The sequence below is a fragment of the Gopherus evgoodei genome, chromosome 14 (genome assembly GCF_007399415.2).
Source record: "Gopherus evgoodei ecotype Sinaloan lineage chromosome 14, rGopEvg1_v1.p, whole genome shotgun sequence".
Classification (NCBI taxonomy): Eukaryota; Metazoa; Chordata; order Testudines; family Testudinidae; genus Gopherus; species Gopherus evgoodei.
Window position 1 is genome coordinate 8,114,925 of NC_044335.1, and position 23,265 is coordinate 8,138,189.

General features: G+C 43.2%; 1 long non-coding RNA gene across 1 annotated transcript; it reads right to left on the minus strand.

Moving 5' to 3' along the window:
* Positions 1–1,457: 1,457 nt before the first annotated feature.
* On the minus strand, positions 1,458–22,895 carry LOC115635255. Its single transcript, XR_003996553.1, has 3 exons — positions 22,883–22,895; positions 18,011–18,013; positions 1,458–1,531 (listed from the first exon to the last, which is right to left on the minus strand). It is a non-coding gene; the product is annotated as an uncharacterized LOC115635255 (long non-coding RNA).
* Positions 22,896–23,265: the final 370 nt, after the last annotated feature.

The window sequence follows — 23,265 nt, forward strand, 5'->3', positions numbered from 1 at the left end:
CATTTTGCTTCTGAATGCAATTCAAGGTGCTGGGTTTGACCTCGGAAGCCATTAAAGGGTTTGGGCCCTGTCTGCCTTACATATGGTCTCTCTTTTTATATATTACCATGGCAAGGTCAGGCTAACAGCTCTCTAGTTTAAAAAGGGGGCTGATGGTAAGATATTTTTGCTGAGTTACCTTTGATTCTGGAAATTACTTCCATTTATAGTGGACCATAAGCGAAATGTGTTGCAAAAATGCGAACAACGTTCTGGGATGTATTAGCAGGAGTGTTGTAAGCAAGACATGAGAAGTTATTCTTCCATTCTTCTCCGTGCTGATTAGGCCTCAACTAGAGTATTGTGTCCAGTTCTAGGTGACACATTTCATTTAGGATGTGCACAATTTGGAGAAAGTCCAGAGTAGAGCAACAAAAAATGATTAAAAGTCTAGAAAACATGACCTATGAAGGAAGATTGAAAAAACTGGGTTTGTTTAGTCTGGAGAAGAGAAGACTGAGAGGGCATGTGATAACAGTTTTTAAGTACATAAAAGGTTGTTACAAAGAGGATAGAGAAAAATTCTTCTTCTTAACCTCTGAGAATAGGACAAGAAGCAATGGGCTTAAATTGCAGCAAGGGAGGTTTAGGTTGGACATTAGGAAAAACTTCCTAACTGTCAGGGTGATTAAGCACTAGAATAAATTGCCTAGAGAGGTTGTGGAATCTGCATCACTGGAGATTTTTAAGAGCAGATTAGACAAACACCCGTCAGGGGTAGTCTAGATAATACTTAGTCCTGCCTTGAGTGCAGGGGAGTGGGCAAGATGACCTCTTGAAGTCCCTTTCAGTTCTATGATTCTGTGATTTTGGTTCAGAAGAGCCTGGACCTGTTGACTTTCAGGTCTCATGATAAGGTCTTCCTTTTCTCCCCAGTTTTAAAGAAAAGGATTGGTTGAGGAGGGTTTAAAGAGGCAATTGGTTACTAGTCCTGATAGTCTAGGTAAGAGTTTGCCATTTGATACTGGTTTATAGTGTAAGATTTATGAGGGTTTTTGTATTGTACATATGCTGAGGGTGAAGGTTAAGCAATTAGGGCCTCATCCAAAGCTCACTGAAGTCAATGGAAAGACTTCTGTTGATTTCTGTGGACTGTGCACCAGTACCTTGGGGGGAAAATCTAAAATAATAAAGTAACCCAAGTTAGTTATCCAGCATATGGCTGTGCTGAGAAGATGCTCTCCTGGCACATGCACAAATCAAGATTCCAAGGTTTATTTACACTATCTTCCTTTCTCTAAAAGGATAATGAATATACCCGAAGTCAATACATCAATAGTTATCCTGCACAAAGAGAGTATGGTAAAGAAATGTGCCCCAGACATATTTACTTGTGAGATATTTTTTCTTTTGCTGTATAACATCTTAGTCTCCTGCAGAATATTTTGAATAATGGTAATTTAGCAGTAAGATAATGATGTGGAGCCTCCGTCACTGGAGGTTTTTAAGAATGGATTAGACACACACCTGTCAAGGATGTTCTAGATAATTCCTAATCTTCCCTCAGTCTAGGGGACTGGACTAGATGACCTCTTGAGGTCCCTTCAAGTCCTATGTTTCTATGACTCTATGATCTACTCTATAGTGAAAGTAAAACATATGCATGTCAACAAAAACTCAGCCACAGCTAGATTTGAGCTCACAATCTTTTAACTGTATGGCAAAGATTTTATTCACTAGACTTAGGTTAACAGCTTTGAGAATTTGCAGGTGTTAAATTAACCACCAGAGATGGCCCGTTTCATAAGTGCCGCAGAAACATATTGAAAATTACACAGAATAATAATTAAAAATTGAATTGAAGGCCTAGAGAGGGTGAGAAAAAGTATGTTGTTTTATTCATATAAAGCACTACATGTTCATGAAATGTTAGGTCGATTGGCATTATGTAAATTGGCATCACTCCATTGACTTCAGTGTAACACTAGCTGAGGCTCTAGTCCTATATATCCAAAATCCAAGTGATGAAGAACAAGAAGTTTCTATTCTTCTAAAACTATCACCCTAAGTAGGTATAATGAGCTGTGTGACCTCAAAGGGAGCCATAGGGACACATTTTCAAGGAAGGGTCTTAAATAAGGGTCACAGTATTTGCATGTGCTCCTATTTGCATGCTCAGAATGGGTAGGCAGACAGCAAGCACAGGGAGATTGTGACTGCCCAGTTGCCTATATACATGCCTTCTTCCATGTAAATATTAGTGAAAGCAGAAAAGCATGAACATGCAATCTGTATGAATGCCATTGGTAAGATTGGATCAGAAAGAGTAAAGCCCCCAGACCTGGTACCGTGGAGACCAATGACAGTACCCTCAATTTGTCCATCACACTTAGACTTGCACAAATAGTGATAGCAGTGCGCTTCTTCTAAGTCTTTGAGTCTTTCTCCGGACACGGAATACTTTTCCACTTTGCCCATTAAAAGATTTGACTATCATGAATGATTCACTGACCTTTCAGTCAGCACTCTGATTCACATACGTGTTTGTGTGTAGCTCTATCCCTACCTTGCATAGATTTTTGGTAATGGTCCACGTCTAACTGTTACATCCTGAAAAATATTTTGTTAGGCCACCAGGGTTCCAGCTATTAACATACACAGGCAGCATGTCAGGAATCAGGACATTCAGCAGAGCTGGTCTCCAGGCGGCCTCATCAGTACAGCTGGCCTGCAGCAGGCTGTCTGATTGGCCATGCCCCCAGATTGGCTACAGGGGCCAGCAGGCCAGCTCTCTGTTCATCAGTGTGCTTGCTCCTGTGTTACCTCATTCCTGCTGCCCCCTGCCTTGCACCCAGCTTTGTCTCTGTCCTGTCCTTGCCTGCTACCCTGCTTGCTCCAGTTCCCAACCTCCAGCTTTGACCCTTGGCTTTGGCTCCTGCTTCTGACTACTGACACTGACTCTGTGTCTGACCCTGGTCCTAAGTTCCTGATACCCACTCTGCCCACTAGGCTAGATTCCCCTCGTCCTGGTCAGCTGACATTGCATCACATCTTAAAGGCAGTGCCAAGAGCATCTAAGGTTGCCCATTTCTGCCATAAGAATGAGGCTGAAGCACAGGCCTGCATGTCCAGTTCCTTCCCCTCCTCTCCATCTCCCATTTGTTCCTGAGTTCAGATATTTATCTCCATTAATCCAAGACCAAATCTTTCCTCCAACAGCATATTCCATAGCATCCCTTTACAGTAGATTGTACCTGTAGCAGAGCTATCACTAAGAAATTCTGCTGCTTAATGAATTTTTAAGGCCCAAATGGTTGTTACTTGAAGATAATGGGCAAGATTCTGATTCCATTTACCCCAGTATAAATCTGGAGTCACTCCAGCGAAGTCAGGGAGTTAAAGCAGTGTAAATCAGATCAAAATCCAGTCCAATGATTTTATGTAGAGAAAAGAAATCCAGAGCTGTAAAGGCATGTATATTTGTGACTGCAACATGTCTAATCATCATTTATTCCTGCTAGAGCCAGCTGAAGTTTTATTTGAACAAACTTTTTTCTAATTGAAAAATGGCCTTTTGTGGAGGAATTTTTTAAATTAATAGACAGTCAAAAGATTTCAGACAAAAGGTGTCTATTTTAAACATAGATAAAATATTTTATTAAATTATTTCATTTACTGAACACTGAGTTCCAAAACGTTGGGGAGGGGTGAGCACTGAAAAGAAAATTTGTGACATATTCTGGCAAATAAAACAAAAATGGTCCCTCTTCAAAAAATGAAAAGAACTGTCAGTATAAACCCTATGGAAGGCGGGGTCTTATTAGTCTGGTGCAGACAAGTATAACTAGGGGTTATGCAATACAATTTAGAAAGGAAAAACATAGGCTGCATAGCATGAAAATATTTTTGATGGTGAGATATTAAATTCTGGAATAGTCTGTCCAAATATGTAGTGGAAGCCAGAGGTACAGATATTAAAAATGAGACTGGAAAAACACTGGAAAATGTACTGGAGAGAACAGTCATGTCAGTTGCTTTTTTGGTCTTCAGTTTCCATGACTGCCTGCAACACAACCACAGTAAATAATACTTTCCTATTCCTTGGCACTTGGTAATAATCCTGGAAGTTACCAAGTTATTGCAATCATAATTGCTACATAATGTGCAGCAGTAAGATGACACAATAACCATCTCCCTTACTGAGAGGGAAAAAAATAACCTTGTATTTTATTTACCCTGTCACCATGTGGAACTTGCCTTACAATGTAATTACATGGTCAGTAGTTACATTGCTCTAGGGTTGATGGACCCCTGCAAACAAAAAATAAGACCAACAAATTCTACTTGCAACCATTTGGATACTAAATACAGGAGATGAGTCTTTCGAAACCTCTAGAGCCTAGATTAGTGTGCACACAACCGCATGCCTAATTTCAGCACAGTTACCATGTTTGTGCAACGCAAATCATGTACAATTGTCCCTGTGCAAATGGCTTCTCTTTACTGTGCAATTACCTAATTTGCACGCTTAGTCACCATAACGGTGTGTATAAATTACGTGTGCAATTGCCTGATGTTACTATGATTATCATAGCATCATCTACAGGACCCCACTCATTATGGGGCCCTATTATGTCAGTCATTGTATCTGCACATTAAAAAAGACAGTTCCTGCTCCAAAGTACATAGACAAGACAGACAAAGGAACTATTAGACTTCCCATTCTACACACAGAGCGATGAAGTGACTTGCCAAGACTATGCAAGAAGCTTGTGAGAGAGCTACGACCAGAACTCAGATTGCTTGAGACTGAGATCATAGTCTTAACCACAAGACCACCCTTCTTCTCAGCTGGAAGTTTGCTTGTGGCCACTACACTCCATAGATTTGAAAACCTGACCTATAAACCTGCAGTAGAAAATGGTGGGAGGAGTGAGGGGGAAATGAGGAGCTTTGTTTATTTATATGACCTTAAAAAGATGACTCCCCCAGAGTACCGTAACATGACTGATGCAAGTTGACAGAGCAGTATGTCCCAGCTGCCATTTGCAAAACAAAGGAAAACTATATAAAAATATCAGCTGTAAAATTACTTTAACCCATTAGTTTAATTAGTATCATTAATCAAGATGAGACTCTTGATACCTCATGTACTTTCATGAGTAATAAATGAGCCTTTTATATAACAAAACAGCAGATACCTCCCTCTTCCCCTGCTTTTCGGTACCAGTGCTGCTGCCTGAACACTGATCTGATCCTGAACCGGAGTCTCAGGGCTAGCTGCTCATTTGGAATAAAGCCAGATGTCAGACAGTTCTGCTGGGAACAATCCAAGTTTTCTAGCAGGTAGAGTAACTGGCAGAATATTTCGTTTGTAAGTTCTTTGGGGTGGGAGACTGCCCATTAATTTGTTTGTAAAACCCCTGGCACAACGGTTGGTTCCTGGGTACTACCATAATAAACAGGATGAACAATAATCAATCCAAAGCCTGTAGCAATAGCCTTTCCACCTCTTGACCTCCCTGAGGAGGGAGCCTTCATTGAGCTAGATTTTAAAGCTTCCATCTCTGAGTGGAATCTGTGGATTGGATTAGCTGTAGCCCCACCGCCTGCCCTCTTCTAGGGTGAATTCCTGGTGCATTTGCCCCTTCAAACTCAAAGGTGTTTGCAGTTTTCACCCCCTTGAACCTGGCGCATTGAATCTGTCCATTATAATTATATATTGCCTTTCACCTGAGGTTCTCCAAGTGCTTTACGCATATTACCCTCACAACCTCCACTGCGGGTGGTAAGTATTGACTATATTCCTATTATTATATACACTCACAGATGGGGGGTGGGAGGGAACTGAGAAGTAGAAGGGTAAAGTAATATGCCCTGGGTCACACAATGAGTCAGTGTCAGAGACGGGGATGGGATCTCAGGAGAGCTGTCAGGCTTGCACTAGACATGAGAAGGTGTCAGGTCAGGTGCCAGCAATGAGATGCTTTAATTTTCGTGGCGCTATCTCTACTCGCCACAGGTGGAAGCCGGTGCAATAAAGAATTATTGTCTTTTCTGATGTTCCTGAATCAACTATTGTCATAAAAATTATTCTGCCCTCCAGCTGAAAGGGCCAGATTCATCCCGGAAAGCCATGGAATTGCACCTGGATCAATTGGTGCTATAAACTGTTAGATTATTTTTTATATAGTGGTAGAACCCTCATTGTGGTAGGTACTGTATGGACACCTAGTAAGAGAGAATCATTGCCTTGAAGAGTTTACAATTTAAATAGACAAGACAGAAAGCCTTGAAGAGAAGTGAATTGCCTTTGTCACGTAGCTGGACAATGAGAGAGCCTAGATCAGAAGAGAGTCATCCAGGGACTCAAGGTGGGAGACTGCTCTGGAGAGCCCTCTTGTGCAAATGTCTGAATAAAATATATGATTACAGATCTCCTGCCTTGGCTCTCCATCTTCTGTGGACAGCGAGGTTTCCTCTAAGTAGGAACCTGTCTCCTACAGATACCAGCACAACATGCTTTCACTTGTTTGCACACACTGCTGCTGTTCACTTTCCCGCCCTCATGCCTTGGCGTAGAATTGAATCCACTTGTTAGCTCTTTGTAACAAGCTCTAGTTTCAAAAGGCTAAATGCTTTATTCCCAAGAATGGCCTTAAAGATAAGATTCACCAGCCATGGCAGCACAATGCAGATCTTAGTAAGAGAAATAAAAGTCCCTTCATTTTATAACTATATTTCCAGCACTTTATCTGCAATGGGCACAGAGTCTTCGGCTATCTGTGTTAGTAAATATATTAAAAGATAACTCAGCAATTTCTGAAGGATATATTTCTATCAAAATAGTCCAATGGTTTTTTATCCATTAAACACACACTATTTAGTCCTTTCTCCTTTTTAATATCCATTTTCCTCCTGTGTATATGTGCCCACGTTTCCTCTGGGCACAGGAGAATTCTAGTCCATAATCAAGCTGGGAAACACTTGATCATCAACAAAAAAAAGGCTATGAGGAGACTGCTTAATTAATCTCATTATAGGACATTGTAGGATCAGGGATACACATAATTACTTGAACAACTGGGAAAAAAACTAGTGAATGTTTAGAGGTATTTTGGTTTGGTTTGATGTTTTCGTGAGATAAACGGATGGGCTTGCATCTGTAGTGCTTAAACCAGTAAGTAATGCTGTACTGGAGAAGTCCAAGTCGCTTTCAAAGTGTTATACATCAACCTTGCAAGCAAAAGATCTGTGTGCAGCTTGTCATTTCAGAAGCAGGCTGCCCTGACAACCTTTTACTTCTTCTCTTTCTAAAACTTTAAAAGGCAGAGGTAGCTTTCTTCCTTGCTACTACCAGTGTTGTTCTTTTAATGGCCAGTAATGTGTGATCTTGCACTGGGCAATAGGTTGCTTGCTTCTTGGAGACCAATAAATGTTGGCCTTTGCTAGTTTACACTCTGGATGTATTTATCTTCTCTCGTTCTAACCATGGGTGCTGAGTGCATTCAGAGAGATGGGAGTCAACAGCAATGGGAAGGCACTCAGCAACATGCAGAATTGAGCCCTCAGTCTACAAGCCACCTAGAGACATCTGACAGATAATGTACATCACCACCAAGAGAAAGAGATACGTCATTTCATTTTGATTTGCATTCCCCGCCTTCACGTAAACACTAAAATTTCAAAGTGATCAAAAAGCCTATGATTGAGTTCAAGTTTTAATTTGCTATTAATTAAATTTTATTAACCTGCTAGTAAAACTGCTTGTACCAAAGCATCTGAGTGTAAGTGCTCCAGTGATAAGCAGTTAGTGTGTCACTCATTTTACTATGAAAAGGGGGCTCATCCTTCCTTCTCTTGAGCTATAGCCTTCTCTCAAATCATTTTTGGCAATTTTTCCTCAAGATGCTCATAAGGAAAATATTTACAGATTTACTCAGCTTCAAAGTATAGTTGAGGCCTTTATTTATGATGTAATTATATAATTGGCTCAATTAGTCCCCATTAAAAATGTTATGTTATTGTAGCACATTAATGTAGAAACTTTGAAGTAAATGGAGGCTCTCACAACATAAGAAATCTTCATCTTTTATGTGTTTTCCACTCCTATGCTCGCACAGGTCACTTTAAATTGTGCCTTTTATTCTGTTTATTGGGAGTGCAGCTTGCACTTGTGCTCAGGGTTCTCAAGGAGAATAAAATAGGTGTCCCTAGCCTGGGGCTGACTCGCAAAGCTTTTTGGTAACTTTATCTTGTTAAAGCTTTGTCAGCCTTATTTGCATGGTGATTTGCATACATCCCCTCTTATGCTTTGCACTGAGCTTTCTCCTTAGAACACTTTGCTGCACAAACACTGACAGGTTTGGGGGGTTTTGCTTAGAGTTCTCAATTTGTCTGCCTTCGGTGTTGTTTGGGATACATTGCTGGCTTCAAGGAGGCCTGAATGGGTCTTTGTTGTTACTAGGGTGACCAGATGTCCCGATTTTATAGGGATAGTCCTGATTTTGGGAGCTATTTCTTATATAGGCATCTATTTACCCCCCCACCCCTTATCCCGATTTTTTACACTTGCTATCTGGTCACCCTAGTTGTTACTGATTTTGTTCTTTTCCACTTGACAAGCATTGGTCTTTATTTTTTGTTATTTGATTCTGCTTATTTCTCCTCCTCTTCCCCTCTCCCGCCACCTTCCAGAATGTTACAAACCAGTGAAACTGACATAGCTGTTTTGTTCAATGGCTTTAGAGAAAAACCCAGCTTAACAGAGCCAAGCCTAAATGACAGAGCTGCACTCCAGGAGAAAACATTGGCTTCATTGAGTGTTTGTGCAGCCAGTCTATGGACATGATGGACAGCCTGAAAGCAGTACCAGATTTGAGCCTCTGCTTCCCCTCCCCCATCCTCACCCTCACCCCCACCCTCACCCGTGGCACTCTGGTCCAGTGGATTCACACCAGCTGACATTCACATCATTGCAAAGGGGTAGTAAAGGCTTAAGTCACGCGTTGGTCTTGTGTTGGTCCTCACTCTCCATAGCTACCCTTCCCACCATAACCCCCAGGCCACTCCTACGGCTATACCCTGATGCACTGCAAGGGACAGTAACGGCAGAACTTTGTACTCTTTGGTGAGTGCATGTTGCAGAGTCTCCAGGGGCAGGTTCCCTGCTGCCTGCTTCCCCATCCACAACCTGCACAAATACTTTCTGCTTAGTTTTGGGCTTTGTGCCCCCACGTAGGATGCCTCAGGGTTTTCCCTGTTTTCATACCTTGATACTCCAAAGCCTCATTATGTATGTATCAGCATTTCATTTTTTTAATCATTTTATTTCTATTTCCTCGGTTACAGCATCAGTAAAGAATTTCCTGCTGCCATGATAAGGTCTTAGGAATCCAGAGAAGACTGAAATTATCTACGTCTTCAAAACAGATACCCTGAATTATTATTTATATTTATACTTCAGCATCACTTAGGAGCACTGACATGCCTCAATCAAGGATCAGAGTCCCAGTGTGCTCGGTGCTGTACAGACCAATCCCAAAGAGGAAACTGCCTGCCCTAGATTGCTCACATGTCAAACAGGACGTGAGCCATGGACAAAACAGACAAATGGGACTTTGGAAGGATCAGGTAGCAACCCAGCAAACAAAGCTTAACAGACAATCTCTTAGCCAGCTAGACACCTCAGGAAAGTGATGTGGTCTAAAAGCTTAAAATGTGTTAGGACAGCAAAAAAGTGCAACATTTTCAAGAGTGCTGAGCATCTTCTGGTATTGCTTATAGTTGACGATGCTTATCAGTTTTGAAAATCAAACCTATATGCTGGTGAAGTCACTGGGAGCCTTTCCACTGTCTTCAATGGACTTTGGATCCGGCCCATAATTTCTATTATTCAGAGACATCAAGAGTAGCCAAAAATAAAAGAGAAAAGAAAGATGAAATCATAATTTTTCAAACTCTGGAGCTAAAGAATGAGCCAACAGTTCATCCAAAGAGCTGCAAAAGCACCATCTGTCAAGGTTCCCCTCTTCGTTTTGCACAAGTTTTTTTTTTTTTAATGCAATGGTGCCAGCACTAACTTCAGTTCAAAGATGCATTCAAGACACAAGCACTCAGAAGATCAGCTGCTTATAAGGACCTCAGCCAAATGAGCCATTTTGAATTTGAAAATCTTGGAGAGAAGTGTCCTGAGAACAGGATCTGGTATGAGATTTGTTGCTTCCAGCCGAAGAAGCACAATTACTGGAGAGCTCCCTCCCATATATAGTCTTATAGCACCTCCACTTCCAGTGCTGGCCAACACTCAAATGAAATATTACGTGGAAAAAAGTGTTACTTGATCTTCTCAGAACATCTGCAGAGACTCACTTCTGCACAAAACTGAAGATTTGGTTCAGTTCTTGGTTTTTTTAGAACCTAGGCATCTATTGAGTCATCATGGCTTTGCCTACAGGAGGCCAGATTCTGCTCACATTCATAAAATATAGGTTTCCGATCCTACTTCTATTGGTCAATGGAAAGATCTCATAGACTCCAGTGTGTGTTGGACCGGGATTTAAATCAGAAGTATCTCCACTGAAGTTCATTATACCAATGTGAAGCTGGTGTAAATAAAGGCACAGTCAAACCTGTATGTTTGTCAAGAGCTACTAATGAGGCACCAGGAGTAGAACAAGTGTGTTTTTGTAGGGTCCATAACAACAAGGTTTATTCTACTGTACTTCTCAAAAACAAAGTGGTAGACTTAAAAATAAAATGTTATAAAGACTAAATAGTTTGAAATGCAGAGAACATTCCTCGTCGGATTTTTACAACATTAAGGTAGGCTAGATTTTTGGCTTAAAAACCTGTATCATTTCCATTTAAATATGTGTCAGAGAGTTGACTAGAAAAGTAAAAAACAAAAGGAAGTAAAATTCCCCCTGAGTCAATGTGTTCTTTATGTTTCATTTATTTACTTTTAGCCTGTGGTTTATGTTCCCATGAACTACTGCAGTACTATGTAGGCAACCTACAATTATTGAGGTGGCTCAGTGCCTATTAAAAAAAACCCAAGTAGTTTTGCAAAATTAATGTATCTTTTACAGCAGGAGATCTGAATTTATCTGTCTCTCCAGTGAAATTAACTTAGCGCTCAAAGTTCCCCCTCATTGGACGATAAAGACACAAAATGAAACTGCCACACAAACTTTTGACAAAATTCACACTTCTTATGCAAAAAAGGCAATGGGTAATTTACCACAGAACCTGAATCAGCCTTCTATGTCACTGATGCAGCAATGATAACGTTTAGGAGAGGAAGAGGCTTTATCTCAGCTGCACAGTGGGCCATGCAGGTAGGGCTGAGAAGCCATGAATGTCTCTTTGCAGGTTTAAAAGCCATGCGGAAGTAGGAGGAATTGCTTATTGTGAGTAAAAACAATAATAATCATCTGGATATTTAATGCGGTTCTTGAATTGGAAGATGAATTAAAATAGTGGACCATATTCTCAGTCACTCCATTACTGGTCTTGAGGGCAGAGATCGAAAGGGGTTTAGTGGTGTCTTTAGGCCACCATTATACTTGTATTCTTGGACTCTGCAGAGGCGTTCTTCTCCCCTTCTCCCCGCACTGTAAAATTCTTTTCTTCCCATACCCCCCTGTGGGACTTGGCAGCAGAGCACAGCTGCAGAGCAGTGTGCTCCAGCTATGCCCTAGACATGCCCTGATTTACCTCTTGCACAGGAGGCTGAGAACAGGGCTGGCTGCAAAACAGATAGTGTTATGACATTTCCACTCATTCTTAGGATTCTTTACGCTGCCAGAATAGTATGAAGGGGTCTGAATGTAACTGAAAATCCAAAGTCCAGTGTCTAGATCCTTCCATGGAAAGTGCTGTCCTGCACAGGTGTACAAGGCAAAACTGGGACCTGTCACTAATGAAACATTTCTGACTGAGAGGTAAGGAGGTGAAGGGGTCGCTTTGTATCCAGTGGTCTTCAGTTCACCATTGATCCTCCGCCTGGCATTCAGTTCTAAATTCAAAACAAAAGTTTTTTGGTTCTGCTGAAGAGCTTTTCCATTGTACAGCCCAGCTCAAAGAGGGATGCTTCTGTTCCCATTGAAACCTGGGGCTGTAACAATCAGTTAGGATGTTCCATCTGGCTCCCTATTGCATAGCAGTCACAGATCTCTGGGGTAGAAAATAAAAATGCTTTTGTGGCTGTGCATGCTCCTACCAAACTGCCTCTTCAGGTTAAACTGGAGGAGCTCTAACATGATGCAGCAGCTAGGCCGGTGCATTCTCATTTCTTCCGGGATCCGGGAGCAGCAGGCTGGGCTGCAGAAAGCTTCAAGTTTTCCCCAGCCCAATGGAAAGATAAAAGCAGAAAGAATTTTCATTGTCTAGCAGCAGAATTTCATGCAACTGCATTTCAGGGGCTCATACAAGCCCAGCTGACATACGGGCATAGGCTAACTTTGGTCAAATACAACCAGCAATGCTCTTGTGAAAGTACCTAGGCCAAACTGTGCCATGATAGACTGGGGCACTGCACACTCCAAGCAGATTGCTGGGGGCTCAATTGTGCTGACATGAACCCACAATTCATTTTGTGGGCACACACATGAGCTTGCAGTTTATGCCCAGGGAAGGCGGGCTTTTGAAAATGTGCAGAATCGCTGTGCATGGGGACCTTAGGTCCCTCGGATGAATGTGGCCTTCAAGGATAGATGGCTGGAAAAAGAAGTTCATAGAGTCATTGCTGATTTTCAAGGGCCTGATTTTGTAGTTGCTAACTCACGCAGACTTCACTGGGACTCCATGCCTGCTTGACATTAGGCACATGCTTAAATATCTTGCTGAATCGGGGCCTAACTGCCCAGTACAGAAGATTGGATATTTCAAAGGCACTCAAGGGTCTTAGCAACCGACTCCTTACGGGTCCTTCCCAAATCCCAGCCAAAATGTTTACACAAGGCTTTCTTTGGCAAAACTCCCATTGACCCAAGGACTTTAGGGCTGACAGGTCCGGTATATTTCAAAACTTTAATTGTTCAGGGACCTGTAACAGCTCAGAGATAGGCCTCTGATTTTTGACTTGGCCCTTCTACAAAATTCTGTCATGACAATGATGCCTGCTTTATGTCCAGCACCTGGGTTCTGAAACCTGTGGGATAGCCTAGGTGAGGAACACCCTGCTACGTTTGTGCTACACACTTTTTCAGTTGTCTCAAAGCTTCATGCTGTAGCAGTCGCTGGGTGTGTGCAATTTGATCTCTGTGGTGACTTACATTCCGGGTGGAGGCTGGGTTTTCATTAAGGCTAAAGAGCCTGTTGCTTCTCCTCCAGAAAGTGACGAAGCCGCAGTGTGCTTAGGTGCATAGTGGGTGGCGTGGGGACAGGACCGGCGCTAGGATTTTGAGCGTCCTAGGTGGGTGGCAATTTCACCGCCCCGCGCACTGGTCCCATGGCTCCAGTGGAGCTGCCGCAGTGGTGTCTGCGGGAGGTCCACCGGAGCTCCACCGGAGCCACGCGAGCAGCTGACCGTCTGCAGGCACGACTGCGGCAGCTCCACAAGAGCTGCCTGCCACCCCCTCCGGACACCCTGGACTGCCGGCTGCTGCAGCGGCGCCCTGACCCGGGGGACACCCTGGACTGTGGGCTGCCGTGGAGGCACCCTGACCCGGGGGACCCCCTGGACTGCGGGGTGCCGCGGCTTCGCCCTGACCCGGGGGACACCCTGGGCTGCCGGCTGCCACCGGCAGCTCAGACTCCCTCTTTGTCCCAGCAGCAGCAGCTGCTCAACCATTTAAAAAAAAATTTGGGCGTGCTTTTTGGTGCCCTCAAATCTCGGCACCCTAAGCAACTGCCTAGTCCGCCTAAATGGTTGCACCGGCCCTGCGTGGGGAAGGGGGATTTCTCTGCATCCCCTCAGGAGCTAAGCTTGATAAGTTTATGGAGGGGATGGTATGATGGGATAGCCTAATTTTGGCAATTAATTCATCTCTGATTATTAGCAAGTAAATATGCCCAATGGTCTGTGATGGGATGTTTGATAGGGTGGGATCTAAGTTACTACAGAGAATTCTTTCCTGATTGCTGGCTGGTGAGTCTTTCCCACATGCTCAGGGTTTAACTGATCGCCTTATTTGGGGTCAGGAAGGAATTTTCCTCCAGGACAGATTGGCAGACGCGCTGGAGGTTTTTTGCCTTCTTCTGCAGCGTGGGGCACAGGTCACTTACTGGAGGATTCTCTGCACCTTGAAGTCTTTAAACCATGATTTGAGGACTTCAATAACTCAGACATAGGTTAGGGGTTTGTTACAGGAGTGGGTGGGTGAGATTCTGTGGCCTGCATTGTGCAGGAGGTCAGACTAGATGATCATAATGGTCCCTTCTGACCTTAAAGTCTATGAGTTTATGAGGAGCGGGGCGGGGGGGGGGGTGAACACTTCCCCAAACACCTCTATCACCCTTCCCAGTGGTCAAGTAGTTACACAGTGTTGCCAATATAGTCGTTTTCCAACCCCCACCTGTAAATTCAAATACCTCCTCTAATCTCAATTCCTGGCAAAGATTCCTGGGCTAGCAAAGGGACCGCTGTACAACTGTGGCCAGCCCTTCAAGTGGTTCCTGAAGATCATGCAAGAATGAGATGAGCAGAGAGGGTCTTCTCTTCTCTGTGCCATCTTCCCATCCCCGCTGTCTTGGCCACGTTCTTTTTCTCAGTCCTTTTCATTCAGCTTTTTCCTCCTCTGAGTGGTGCTCCCATGGCAAAGTGTGAATAGTAATGAGATGGTCCCTGTCAGTCAGTGTGAGCGACCTTCCCAACCCTCCCATGTCAACTGTGACTCCACCACAGCTTGTCTTTGCACTTTCATAAGCACAAAGCTGTGCATTAACCTCAGTGAGCATTTTACTTGGCATGATTTTTTTTTTAAATCTGTGTTCCTGAAATCCTTCTCTTTGAACAGTTTAAGAAGAGCTGAGCTCCCAGCGCATGGAGCTATTCTCCTTTTTGTCTGCTTCGTCATTTTTCTGCTAACAAAAAAAAAAATCCACGTTCAGTAAGTTACAAACAAGGATCAGACAAGAAACACAATTCAATTAGCCAAAAACCTAACCTGGGCTCAATCTCTATAGCAGCAGCGCCCCTGCAGCAAGGTATCTTCTTTGCAAAATAAAATAGACGAGGTGTGTTCTTTGTTAATTTCTCTTTGGCATCTGCGGCAGAAGGACGGAGCTCTGCCAAGGAAACCGTGGTGCGTGGGGAAGCAGGAGGTCAGACAAATGACTGGAACCATATTTTGAAGGACAAGAAAGCAAGCATTAGTGTCTAGTTTCTGATCCCTCAGGAGATAGGGCTACAGTGCAGGATTAAACATACAGCATGTATACAATGTGCAGATAATGGCCTTATCTTTCTGTGTGTCTTTTTTAAATTTTCCCAAAACGTCTCCTGTAAGACGCCCTTTGTATTAGCGCTGATTGGCAATAAAACTGGAAAAGGGCTATAAACTTCAGCAGAGTCTCTGGGGCTGAGGGAGGCTAATTGTTTGTTTGTTCTGTGTCTTTATGGTTTATCTTTGGCTCAGCGGCCAGGAAACCTAGACCTGCAGGAAAAAGCTCCTCCTTCGCCGTCCTCTCCCGTAAGAGCTCTCCTTTCTGCTGCATACTCTGAAAATAAAGCAGAGCAAGGACCTGTTCATACAGAATGGTTTGCTGCTTCATGTGATGTGCCTCTCTCTCTGCTTAAATCCAAGGAATCAGAGACATTCAGGCTGGAAGAAATCAGTGGTTTGAGCATTGGCCTACTGAACCTAGGGTTGTGAGTTTAATTCTTGAGGGGTCCATTTAGGGAACTGGGGTTTAAAAAAAAAAAGTCTGGGAATTTGCCCTGCTTTGAGCAGGGGGTTGGACTAGATGATCTCCTGAGGTCCCTTCCAACCCTGATATTCTATACTTCTAACTCATTGCCATTAAGTTCACCTCCCAGACTGAGCAGCAGGAAGCCCACCCTCTCTATTGTTGTAAATGCGTTTTCTGCAGCAGTTACTCTACCCAGATCCTACATAGAAGATAGGTATATATGTTACCTACCCCACGCAGAGAGGTTACCCCACAAAGAGAGAAGTCCAGGAAATCCACTAGAGGTTAACTATTGCTATTGATTTTACATGGAAGGCACTCAGATATCATAATGATGGGTGGCAGGGTAAAATCCATAGCTATTTTAAGGAATGACAAGTATTTGTTAATTCAGAGCAGGGGCATGAGCAGGAATTTAAATTTGACAGATTTTGGAGAGATACCTTCTGTGCCTGTATTGTGGCCACAGGGCTGGAGGAGCGTTCTGTCCCTGTCATGGTCCCAAAGAATCTGACTCCCCCACCGCATTCCCCAGAGCCAGAAGAGTTCTGTGTCCCCGGCGGCCGGTGCCTCTACTTACCCTCCTTGTGTGCACCCCTTATTCAGAGCAATTGTAATTGCTGCCCTTGCTGAGTTTACGTCTCTGTCTCCTTTTTCCTCTTTGCAAGCAGATGATCTTGCCTGTCCCAAAAGCAAGAAGCAGATGTCTGTTTGGAAGTTTTGTACTGGCTACCATCACTGTGGTCCCACATTAGTTAGCCTGGCAATAGTAAGGTCCCTAGTGAATTTCATCGAGTCTCCAGCTTGTCTTTTCCCCGCCACCCCCGATGCTAAAGGGTGTGGCTTCTCAAGTGGAAGGACTGCCCACCTTGAAGTGAACTCTTCTTCTACCTTCTGTGTCCTTCCGGACTACCAGTTCAGAAGGTATTTCTTTGCTAATGAAGACAGCAGGAGTCAAACAGTTCTGTAGCTGAAAATGTCAGCCCCACCTGTAGGGAGGAAGATAGAAGACCTGGGAAACACTAAACAAATATTTTCTGCCAGTATTCACTCGGATTTGTACCTGAATTTATTTGGGCTATGGTCACACCCCTCCTGTGTTCCCTTCTCCAGCCATTCATGCCGTCCCATCATGCTGCCCCAACAAGTCACGGAAAGCAAAATTCAAAATCAACTGGCACGTTCAAAAGATTTCTGCAGGCCTGAGCTTTGGGTATCCTGGTTCAAAATCTGAATATTGGAAATGGCCTCTGTTTTTATAATGAACCAAGCAAACTGAAAGTGCAGCTCAACATGTGGGAGTTTGCAGGAAGAAATAACAAGCCAAAATACAACTAGTGTGAGCAACTCTAGTCCTGACATTTTCATAGCTGGGTATGCAGTGTCATGGGTATAATTCGTGGAGCTGGATGAAGGACATACACTGTGTTCAATTCAAGCTACACATGATCTGAGTATGTTTGCACCCTTTCCTAGCAGGAGATTTAACAGAGATTATTTGACCCTGAGCAACAGTGCAGAATATTGGAGAGGCAAGTGTATTGTTTGGATGCTCTGGCTGCCATTGGTATCCAGGTATCTTCAAATCTGGTCTGTATGTACATTGCCAGAACCTAGCGCACCCCCAGAACAGAGGAAAGAAAAAGGTTTCACATGTCCTCAAATTCTTAGGCCTGCTAATTGAAGCAATTGTTTCGGGTTGATTTGAAATACATTTTTTGGAAATTTTCAGCGGACTGAAAATTATATATATATATAATTTTGGGCTGAATGGAATGTTTCGTTTGACCTCAGTTTTAACTGAACCAATTTGACAAATTCAACACAATTCCTGAAATGTTATGGTTGACCTCAGGCTGCATTCTACACTGAAAAAAAGTTTTGGTCAAAAATTACATCTTGTCCAACTGCTTATCTCCTGCTATTGCTTCCTCCAGTTCTCCCACCCATTTCCTGAGAGAATCAAATCCCAGTCCCTTGTTCAGGTCCACCCCCTGTGTATGAAAGTCACTGAGCAGAAAGAACACCATATGGTTTAAATGACCAATCACAGAGCTCAGACACTGAACTACAAATAGTGAATACTCTCAACAAGCAATTTACGAGCAGCTCATGGGCTGAACTAGGCTCACACAAAACCTTCACTGAATCTATGCGAACAATGAACAAAATTCACTGCCTACTCTGAGGCAGTTTGCAAAGAAAGACAAAGACTTGATTCAACAAATGGTTTGGTTGCTGTGAATCGTTCAGACAGTTCCAAACAGGTTATTTTCAGTACAGCCTGCTGACTGATGTGAGGTTGACACTTGGTGACGGTTTAAATGATAATGCTAATCATGGGTGATGAACAGATGGTTTTGTGGCCAAGACACTGAGACTTGGGAAATCGGGGCTCATGCCCTGCTCTGCCACAGACTCCCTGGGTGATCTTGCCTAAACTACTTAATCACCCCGGGCCTCAGTTTCCCCATCTGTAAAACAGGGATGATAAAACATCCTTTCTCCTAGGTTATGTCTACACTTGATATACTACAGCAGCAAAACTGCAGCATTTCAGTGTAGATATGCACTGGAGTGACAAGCGGGGTTCTCTCATCACTGTAGTTAATCCATCTCCTCGAGAGGCAATAGCTAGGTCGACAGAAGAATTCTTCCATCGATCTAGCGCTGTCTACCCCAGGAGTTAGGCTGACATAGCTATATCTCTCAGAGGTGTGGATTTTTCACATCCCAGAGAGGCGTAGCTATGGCAGTGTAAGTTTTCAGTGTAAACCAGCCCCTACACTTTGTCTGTGTTCTCCCTGCTTAGATTTGAAGTTCCTTGGGCTGGGCACTGTCTCTTATTATATGTATGGTACAGCGCCCCGCACAGTAATAGCAATCATAGGTTTTCCAGTGTGTTTCAAATTTAGCAATTGTCCCTCATGTATTTTGATGGGGATGAGATAGATTTAACATAGCTCTCTATGTCTCTCTTAGAGGGTAAGTTACAGCAATGTAGTGTTTTTTTCCACGGTCCAGAGAAATGAAATGCAAGGTTCATTGAGCTGTGATTTAAAAGTTATATTAAGGGCCAGTGTTGGATGAAGCAGGATCAACATGCTTGTAACTAGATAACTCCAAATCTGTGGAGTGACCATTTCAGTAAGTCACAGCTGTCATGGTGGCCTGATTTATCCCAGATCACAGTCAGATGTAGTGTAATGCCATTCCATTGGTTTCAGTTTACAATAACTTTGTGCAGACCACATGCATCCTGGAGTGGAAACAAACCAAATAATACAGCCAAAGCCATCAAACTGCAGTGCAATCTCCCCATATAGCCCACCTCTGAAATACATTAAAATGGATTTTAGGGAGAATGGTTTCCACAGAGGAATACATTTACCCTATCTGTGTTAAAAATAGTAACTGAGGACAGGGGGGAATGTGGTCTCTTGCAGTGGCCTTTGTGAATTTCAAGAGGAATTATTCATTTCATTTTGTTTTACCTTCAAGCAGGCGAGAATTATTTTTGCCAAACAGGAATTAATAAATGATCTGTTCATAACCAATTTATCATTGACCCCAACACACAGATCTGCACATGCTGAATTTCTTGTGCAAAAGAAAATGAAACACATTTGCTAACAGAGAGGTGGGTAGGTGTTTGCCTTTAGACCAAGACATTCTGGCACTAAATGTTTCCTCAGCCTTGTTCATTACACTTTCAAAGTATTTTTTAAAGCATGAGGTTGCGCTCAGGAAAGAGAGGCTGTAAAAACCACAGCCTTCTCTTTCATTTACACTGGTGTACATCAGAAACCATTCCACTGATCTGGCTAGCATTCTGCAGGCGTAAAACTTGCATAAGTGAAATCAGAATCAAGTCCATGATCTTTGTTATTAAATTTTCTCCTTTGACAAGATTTTTTCTTAGCTCAGGGATCTGCAGACACAGCCTGGGCTGTGAAAATGAAGGCAGGTGTGTGTCCTGTCTGTTTTTTCTAGCATCATTGGCTGCAATATTCAGTTTTGAATAACTGTGAAGACAATGGACCAGATTTTCAAAAACTTTCAGTGCCCCGTCATGTGCCTAATTTGAATTTGTAACCACCATGCCTGTGAATGAAAGTTAGGTAGTTGCATGAGCAAATCGGCACTGCTGGTCCACTGTAGGTGCAATGATTGGATTTGTGTCATAATCCTGGTAATTGCATGTGCAAATTAGATGTACAATTTCCTGCATTTTGCACGCTCAAGGGCTGATTCTCTTCTCACACTGGTTTCCCAGTGTTGTCAGTGGAATTATTTCTGATCTGTAGAGGTGTAAGTGAAAGGAGAATCAGATCCTTTTTTTTTAAATGCAACTCTATATTGTTACACAAAAGAGAAGGTAAATATGCAAGACTTTTTTTTTTACAGTCTCAATTTTGTTCTTTTGATATTTTTTTTTTTGCTGAACACACAATAAAGAGCATATAAGAAAAATATTCTGGAATCAGAGTTTGGGTGATAATTTCTTGACAATGTATGAGGCCAAATGAAGCACACAGCCTGCTATCCCGCAGCTGCCTTGACTTTACATTGTGGCAGTAAAAACTTGTTTCTGTCAGTAAACTAAGCATGTATGACCCAGAAGACATAGGGAGTAGACAAGGGCAGTAGCATAGAGTCCATTTAGCACTATTAAATATGGCTAAGTAGACTTACGATCAGAGAGGCAGGGCTGAAATTTGAGAAAGCGAGGGGTGGGAGATTGATGGCCCATGAGTCAGTCTGATATTTAAATACCCACAGCACAACCTACCTGTCATAGTGTTTTGCAGGTCAGGAAATTTTACTTCAGCGAAGGCTATTCCAGGATGAGAAACAATGGCTGTTGAAAGGCAGAGCTTTGGAGAATATCACAGTGAGCTGGAGAAATGTCTTTAGCGTAAGCTCATGGGACTTTACTAGTCACCACACTTGAAACAATAGACATTTTCTTACCAAAATCTACTAAAGTATTCCACAGTACTGATCCAACCCCTCAGTAATATGCTGTGCACTGGGGTGATTTGGATCATTGCTGTAGAATACTTTAGTATTCATTCATTTTTTTAAGGGTGAAACAATTCTCTACAGTTTGGGGCTGATTTTACTCTCACTCGGGTATGAATCTGGAGGGGCCAATGGAATTATACCTGCATGAGATCTGGGCCTACAAATGCATCTCACAGATCATTGTGGTTGGCCTTAGTGATAACTCTTGTTTATTATTCCTATTATCTGATGCCTAGTTGAGGTCTCCCACCATAATACACCCTCACCTTAAACACACACATAGCCTGATTCTGCAGCTAGGTAGATCCATTTAACCTAGCACAACTCCTTTGAAGTCTGTGGCATTGCACTGACATGCAGGAGGAGGTGCAACAGAATGGAGAATGGACTCTGAGGTAGTGGGATGTAATGTTCAGGAGGATTACTATAGAATTTAACCCCCCAGAAGAAACAGTGGTGGTACATTTCAGCTCACAGTAATCTTTATCCAAAAGAAGGCAGTGATCCAGGCAGGGATTCAGAAGGCACCAGGATAAAAGGGAGAAGAGTATCAGTTCTGAATGGCCAATGGCTGATTATATCTTTTAATAAGGAAAAATGTGTAGGCAGTGACCTTGCCAATTCTGGAAAGGCTCAAGTCCACAAAGATAGGTTTTAAAGCTCATCTCTCTCCCTATGCGCTATCTAGTCACTGACCCTGCTTCTGGGGATCACTGCCATACACCCACCCCTTTCAGCAATTCGGTGGTGTGCTCAGCCTACAACAAGCTCACAGGCAATGCCAAGGACTACGGGCTGTAGCGTCCAGCCCACATGTCTTAACTGCTAATCAGTCTAGCATGCGACCTAGTGTCTTGGGTGGTGGTTTCCATTGTCTCCAGCTAGCATACACCATAAAGGAGCTTAATTGCTTTTTCCACTTGTTCTGAATGAGAGGTGGCGAGCATGCCCAGCAGCTTTAATGAGGTCTGTGATTGCTTGTAGATCAAAGACATGCTTGATCGTAGCCATTAACACCTTGCAGCATAGCATTACAATGGCTCAGTGGGATATAGTAAAAGATATACACAGTAGTTCTTTGCTCTGCCCCCAGGGAACTGTCCAACAGAGAGGTACGGGGTAACCTTGCCATGTAGCCCTTCTCAAGCCTAATATTTGGGGTGTCCTTTCTAGCCCACCCTTGTCCTGATGTGCAATTAATTATTATCCTGTCCCCTGGTCTTGCTGGGGGGCCCTCTCCATTGTTCTCCTGTTGTCCCACCATAGTGGGTGCCACAAAACACTAGCTTTCATGCAGTTCCCCTTGGCCTTCCCTCCACAGCCATCTCCCAGGCTACTGTCTTCAGCCTGCTGCTCACACACACTGGTTCGCTCCCCAAGCCTCAGGCCTACTTGACCCCATGCAGTGATTCTGCTTTCCTGGTTGTTCTGGGTAGCACAGGGCCTCTGTTTGCTGAACTGGTGAGTCCTTGTCTCTCCTCAAATGACACATGATCCAATCGGTTCCCTACAGTTCATTCAAGGTGGTAGTGAGGCTACACAATCATCACCCAGGGAGGTTCACTGGGTGACTGTGCATGCGTTGTGTGTGCATTATTCCCAGGGACTTAGACACATATAGAGTAGGTCTGAATTTGGCCCATTACACTGGAATTCAGCTACAGTGAAATTCTGCTTCAAGTGAAAGAGTGTGAAAGTCTTGAGTTGTTCTGGTGCATTTCTCTTAGTGTGTGAAATTCACCCCAGTGAGAAGGCCCCTGCACAGCTGTATGCACCACATAAGGGTGAGTTAAAGGCTTAAGTGGGGCGTAGTTTCTAGCACACTCCTCTGCAGTGGGGCTGAAGTTAAATTACAGTGAAGCTTCCCTCTGGTTATAGAGGAGTTTTGTTATACTGTGCTTGGGTTCCACTAAACTAATGCAGCAATTAGCCCCTTATCGGATAGAGTGCTAAGTTTGCCTTGTTTGAAGGAGACACTGAGGCTCTGGGAGTAACATGTTTTCAGCTACTTCAGGCCAACCATGAGTGGCAGGTTGCAATTGGTGTGGATGGTGAGTTTGAACTTCCAGGCTTCCGCTGGGGTGATTAGTACGAGTGGTGTTACAGCGAGTGGGAGGCATGTCTCTCCTGGTTCTGGTCTGGTGCTGTGTGAGAGGGAGAGAGAGAGAGCACACATACATATATATTAGATTTTCTGCCGTTCAAAGTAAATATCAGAAAATGAATAGCTCTGTTACTTAATCTGAGGCCTGGTCTACACTACTGGGTTAGGTCGAATTTAGCCGCATTAGGTCAATTTAAAAATGAATGCGTCCACACAACCAACTCTGTTCCATCGATCTAAAGGGCTCTTAAAATTGACTTCTGTACTCCTCCCCGGCGAGGAGAGTAGTGCTAAAATCA